Source organism: Parasteatoda tepidariorum, chromosome 1 (assembly GCF_982258835.1).
Source record: "Parasteatoda tepidariorum strain Cologne lab strain chromosome 1, Ptep-v5.0, whole genome shotgun sequence".
Taxonomy (NCBI): Eukaryota; Metazoa; Arthropoda; class Arachnida; order Araneae; family Theridiidae; genus Parasteatoda; species Parasteatoda tepidariorum.
In genome coordinates this window covers 83,362,131-83,369,298 of record NC_141755.1, presented here as the reverse complement: position 1 = coordinate 83,369,298, position 7,168 = coordinate 83,362,131, and positions in this window count along the sequence as shown.

The window sequence follows — 7,168 nt, the reverse complement described above, 5'->3', positions numbered from 1 at the left end:
ATTTTTAAGATCGTAAGAAAAACTGTTTTTAAATTTCAGATTTTTACAAAGGTTCAGTGAAGGTTTAATAATTTTACTTTCTAATTTGAAATCAGAAGGTATTGTATTTAATAAGTATATTATGAAACTAACATTGAGATCTTTTCTCGCTTGAGTTAGTTTGTAACTAAATATAATAGTTTTTTTGCAACTAAACTCATATGGTAAATGTATGTTTAGCTTTTCCATTTGAAACAAATATTTTTGTTGCTTAAAAATGTTATTTTTTTATTATTGTTGATTGTTAAATAATATATAATAATGATATCGAATGTATCAAATGTAGTTAAAGTTTTATTTGTAGCTTTGTTTGAATCGAACCAATTATAAAATCATTTTAAATCGTTGATTATGATTGCATTAACGATTTCATTCGCTTTTCTCAAATGAATTCATTTGAAATTGTTTCGACTTTGTACATTCTTGATACTTTACCTGAAATACTTTACCATTCCACTTGATTGTATTTTATTTTGAATTTGTGTTTTTTTTCTGTTTGTACTTTAAATTTAGCTTTACATTCGATAACCATGATGAAAAAAATAAATAAATTCAGTATGTATATTTTTTTCAGTTATGGAGAATACGATCACCGTCATGTTTATGATGTTAGATATTTTTTGTTGTTAAATTTTCATGCAAATGTTTATTTCAATTGAAATTTTAGTCTTATTATTAGTAATCTAAACACGCTTGCATTTTTAAAGTACATAATTTTAAACAGACACATACCTTGAATATTATAAAAACAGTTCTATACTCAAATATATTTGGATTGACTAGACTGCGAGTAAAGCAATAACTATATTTTAGTTTCAAATATAGTTTTAATTTATCCTCACAATTATCAAACACTCTAGAATCCTTTAAATTTTCTTTTAGAAATTCATTGTCCAGTTTAGTTCCAGGAAAATTAAATATTAGTAGGAGAAAAAAATAACAAGAGTTTAACATTATTATCTTTGAAAAATTCTAAAATAAAATTCAGACGAAATAAATAGGCTACAGATGTTACAATATTAAACGTTTTTTGACAATTCAGAAGCAGTTTGTCATTTAATTATTATTAAAAAAATTTAGTTAATGAATAACAACTGTTCCATATTATCACAAATACTTTTTTTCGTGAATGGCAACACGATTTTCAAGTTGGTATTTAGAAGAGGGCTCAACAAAAGCAATAGTTCAAAATTCAATAACGATTAATATAACGCTTTTTGATGTTCGCCTATATACTTAAAAATTTGTATGTCAAGGTGTTTCGTGTATAGTAACTGCATTTTAACCCTTGTTGCCCAAAAACTGTTATAAGAATAGGCATAATTTGAGATTCTATTGAAGAAAAAAAAAACGCGTAGAGCACATGGCTAAATGGTAGAAGTGTACCTGTACTTCAAACGATTAACACTTAACAGTTATAGTTGTACCGAATTGTTAATTCTACTGCAATTTACTTCTTTAGTTAATCTGTTTAAAATATACGTAAATTGATTTTTATGTATATAAATTTAGACTTAATTTTAATCGCGTATTTAGATACTAAAAGAAATAGCAACGTTTAGTTGATGCAGTCACATCGTCTCCCGTTTATGAGAAGAGTTCACGAAGCATATTTTTCCAGTATGCAAATGTTTAAGCGTTAAGTTTTAGGTATATAATATGGACATATTTTACATATGTTGCTATTAAATAATTTGACTACTTCAATTCCTCTTACGTGCTTTTTTCTATACATGAAAATAATTATTTTTATACAATAAATGATATGGATTGATTGTGTAATAAATGAATTAATGAATTGATGCACTGTAGGTAAATTATAGATTACAATTAATGTTTATTATTATATTTGATATTATCTCGAGTAATTTTGGACTTGTTTTGAAATTTGGTTTTGAATTAAAACGGCTAAGACCGATAATCCAGTATCTTTACCAGCTCATGCTTACTTTGAGCTATGGAAATAAAGAAAGCTGTGAAGAAGTTCGTTAAAAAGCAAAGATTTTTTTCCCGTCTGAAACAAAAATTCGTTGTTGAGTGTTCATGATTGAAATGTAAATTATAATTATTATTATTTATGTTGTAAATGGTTTTCATTGATAAAAAAACTTATTGGCGCAACTGGTCAATAGTTTGATAGTCATGACTAATATTTAATGTATATTTGTCTTAGAATATTTATAATAATGTAATAATATTGTGTTTTTGTTACACTATTCCTGATAAGCGGTATGATTGTTGATATCGGTAATTGACACCTCTGACTAATATATTTCTTAATTTATAATTAATTCTATTATTTAAATTTTGAAACATTAAAAATACATTAATCATATGCAAGTATTTCTTCACATTATTTCTGCAAATTTTGGGCAATAGTTTTCTTGGTTGCAAAATTTAATTAAACATGAGGTTAAAGTTTATTCTGAAATCCAACATGGAGAAAAAAATTATGGTAAACTTATCGTTTTGTATGGTAAAGACAAAGGCAAAAAAAAAACAACATAATTCTGGTAATAAAACCAAAATATATGGTATTTTAGCCATTCATTTGGTAATTTTTCTGTTAATATAGCAATGGTTTTACCGAAAGTTCAGGTTTTCAAAATTATAGTTCCTATTACCACACATTTAGCGAAAATACAAAACTGAAAAGTAAATTAAACCAAATGAATGGTTTTCATGCCATGTTCAAAGTTATCGTGATAAATGCTCGAAATATTACCACATTTACCAAATTTTAACGCATATTATAAAACAATATTTCAATGTTAATTTTACCAAAATCATTACCAAAGCGCTTAGGCAAATATTACCGTGCTTTTTAGTGCTCCCATAGAGCAAGAAAAACGGTAAATTTTACCATATTCTGGTAATTTTGACCATATTCGTTTTCTCAGTGCATGTGTATGGCTTTAAAAAATCAATTTGTTTGAGTTAATATTATGTAATTAGTACGAATGATTCCTTTACCACGTTCACGCCGGGGTGACCCTCTGGTGGGTCATGCTAGATTGTCTCATCTTGGCAGCGCACCGGAGTAAAAACTGGTAACAATAAATTTCATTTTTTAGTTTTTTTCCGGGAATAATAAAAATCCATAACTACCAATTGTTCTTAACGGATGTAGTTTTAATATTGAATTGCTTCTTCGCCGTGATAAATTTCCTTACAGTGAATTGTTATTGTTGAGAATAGATTAACTCCTCCAGAATATTATCTAATATTGAATACCAGTATTTCCTCTTTTCCCGTACCAGTATTTTCACTTTTCCCGACCTGAACGTGCTAAAAAGCAGTAAAGTAAATATAAGAAATGATCATATTATTTTTTAATTAAAAAATGCGAGTTTTTTGGAATATAACTTATAAGCATGAATTAGGAGATAAAAAATTTTAACAAATGTTTGGCAAACTCAAATGGTAAACAAATATTTCCTATTTTCATCATATTTTCATAAATATTCTGGATAAATAACGTTTTTAACGAGGAGATCTTTCTTTTTTTGGATTAAGTTAAGGGCATCATTTTCTAGTAAATGAAATATATGAAACTTTTCCTGCATTTAAATCAGTACTGTCCACATTTACGAAGTAAATGAACTGCTTTATTGTATTTTACTCTGTATAGAATCATAGAATATTGATATTAATAATAAAATACTTCCATGTTTAAGAAACCAATACTTTTATCGCAGATATACAATTTCTAGTGTTATATGACAGTAATAAAACTAACGAAATGTAGATTTTTTCCCCATAACCACAATAATATCTTTTACACTTTTCAATAAAAGATTATTCATGATAGATTTGGGCGAAATGATTCATTTGAGATTCAAATCGTACGAATCATTTTAGCTTGGTAATTCCGGACAAGAAATGTAAAAGCGACTAATTACGTTAATGAATGCCAGTTCTCATAGCCGACTGAATTCGAAACATAAATCGAATCAACGCGTTTAAATCTTCAAATCCATTAGATTCAATGCTTCATTGATTCGAATCAAATACCGCATTTGGTTCAACATTATTAAATCAACAAATGAAAATCTCTGAATAGAATCAGTGTCTAAATGAATTAAAGATTTTTAAGGAACAATTTTATTTGCAGATTTCAAAGAAATAGCTTGAATCAACTGATTCAGTTCCAATAAGGAGAACAAGTTGATTTTATTTAAAGAGTTTAAAATAACTACTAGAATTTACTGATCTTGAACCTTTAGTTAAAATCAAGAATTGAATAAGTTTATAAGTTATAAGTTGATTTTATTTAATGAGTTCTGAAAAACTACTAGAATTTACTGATTTTGAAACTTTAGTTCTAATCAAGAATTGAATAAATTTATAAGTTATAAGTTGATTTTATTTAATGAGTTCAAAATAACTACTAGAATTTACTGATTTTGAAGATTTAGTTCTAATCAAGAATTGAATAAGTTTATTTTAATGTTCAAATTAATTCGATTTGAAGTAACCGATTAGTGAAAAATTTTATTCGATTCAATCGTTCAAACACTGATTCGAGATTAACAATGAATCACTTTTGTGAATCAGTGACAAAACAGAATCAATGAAACAAACTGATTTGAGTCAAACCAATTGATTTGAATACATTAATTCAGCTTAAATGATTAAAATAAACTGATATCATTAGGTCATATCAGCGACAAAATGATGATTTGAATCATAAAATCACTTCAGTCATTTAAATAATTATTCCGAATAACCCAACACTAATCCCAATCTATAGTTATTGTATCTTTATACAAAATTAAACCCATAATTAGCATAAAAATATAAAATATGACTCATCAAACTATCGCTCAGAAAAGAATTTTTATTTTATGCTTAAATAAATTGTGGGATAACAAATAAAAATTTGCATTTAAATAAATATAATCGCATGCTTTTTATAATAAAATTATAATCAATATTATACAGAAAGTTTGAAAATTTGCATAAGGGTTTGAAAGATTTGTGTTCATTTTGTACTTTGTGTAATTGCAAGTTGATTCCAATTCTCTGTGACACATTTCAAATACACTATTAATATGTAAATAAAGTTAAAATTGTATCTACTATATGAATTGTATTTGGATGACTTGTGTAAATTCAATATTTCTATGATCACGATAACTCTTAAAACTTGCAGTTTTCATGTACAATGTTGACTGTATTGTTTTTTGTCATATCATTTTTTGTAGGTTTTCAAATTTTCATCTTCAAAAAATCATTCATCATCAAAAGAATCAAAATAATCTTGTTCAGCATCATTGTGTGTAATAAATATGGAAATAAAACTGTCGTTGAAAAAAGTGTCTTCCGTCTTACATTTTGTGAAGTCAAATTAATAAATCCGACGACACCGGATTATGATGTGTATATTCTAAAAATTCGCTTAAAACATTTGCTGATAAAGATTTATTGTATTTTAAATGGGTTGTTGGTTGAGAAATCCCGGTAAAAAAACTTTATTGGGTCGAATTATTTTTATTAAGGTATCTGATTGGTTTCGTGACAATTGTTTTTAAGAAAAAAGACTAAATTAAAATTTTAATTTTATGTTTGGTAAGCTGGGGTCCTAAAATTATAAATTTAAAGTAAAGTTTAAAAATGTATAAAATATTTTTCAAAGTAAAGGCAAATTTTAGTTAAAAAATTACAAATTTCTCGTATAATGCTAACAGCTCTATAACACATTATAATGCATAGATTTCAGAAAAAAATTTTTAGTTCAATAATGTGATTACCAGTGTTAAGAAATAAAATCTTAAAAAAAATTTAAAAGGACAATGCAATGAAACGGAACTAAATGTATTGTTTAACATCGAAATTTTAAAGAAAATTTTAAATATTCTTACTTATACTACTAAATAACAAATATACTTATACTTACAATGCCAATAATTATCACAATAATCATTTGTACTTACAGTACAAATATATTTATACTCACTAAATAACAAATTGACATTTAGACTTTAGCTTTTAATTCCAAAACATTGCTAATATTATACGCAATTTACTTACAAAATTTTAAAAAATTCTATAACATTCTTTTTTTTTCTAGTGCGTTTTAGCGTAAAGAAAAAATTCCTCAAATTCAACGTTCTTCAGAAAAGGCATTTAAAATTCAAGAAAATTCTTAAATCTATGAAAGTTCAGATAACAAAAAAAATTAATAACTGTGAAATTAATTTCTGGACTTGAATTTTATTCGTTTTATAAAATATAATTCGTTCAATAAAAAAGGGTTAAAATACTCAAAGCGTTATAAAAATATATAATAATAATTTCGTTTTCGAGAATTCAATTCTGATTTCTGCTTCGTTCGTCAGCATATGAATTAACAACTACAATGTCAATTCAAAAAACTTAGATAAAAAATTTAAAGGGTTTTGGGGAGGTAATGAAATAAAGTTCAAATATGGATAGCGAAAAATAATGGAAATTTTCCATCGAAATCGCAAGTTTTTACCTACTAGAATACATTAAATTATCTTTAATGTTGATTCTTCTGAAAAGGTATAATTCCAGGGGAGGGCCATCTGAAGGTTGCGACAGATTTATTTGGTTCTTTATCAACATAATCGATAGGATATGTAAGATCGTTACGTGAAATAAGGGTCAGTGCCATGGTTCCTTTATTTCACAAAAAAAGTATTACCGAATTTAAACACACAAGTTTTTCTTAAAGTTAAAGAAGATCTTCAATTTTGACTCCCAAAATTTTTGGGGGGAAATTATTTTGGCAACAAAAAAATTTAAAAAAATAAGTGCTAAAACAATTTTTACATATTCTGAAAATTTCAAAATCAAAAATGTCAAGTATCCAACCTTGCCTAATTTGCCACATTCTTTTTTTAAAAGAACTGGCTCCTAAGCGAAGAATAAACAGTATTCGTCTTGGACGTGGGTCAGAACATCAACAAATGAGATAAAATTTTAAATCCATTCATATTCTGCCAGTAGAAACAAACTATAAAGGGTATACCAAAGACTTTAAATTTAACTTTTCCTGATACATTCATGTAATAATCTAATTAATTTAATCTATAGTCCAATAGTGAATCATAGAACAATGTTGTATCTTAGGGGGGGGGATTAGAAAAATCAGCATTCTACT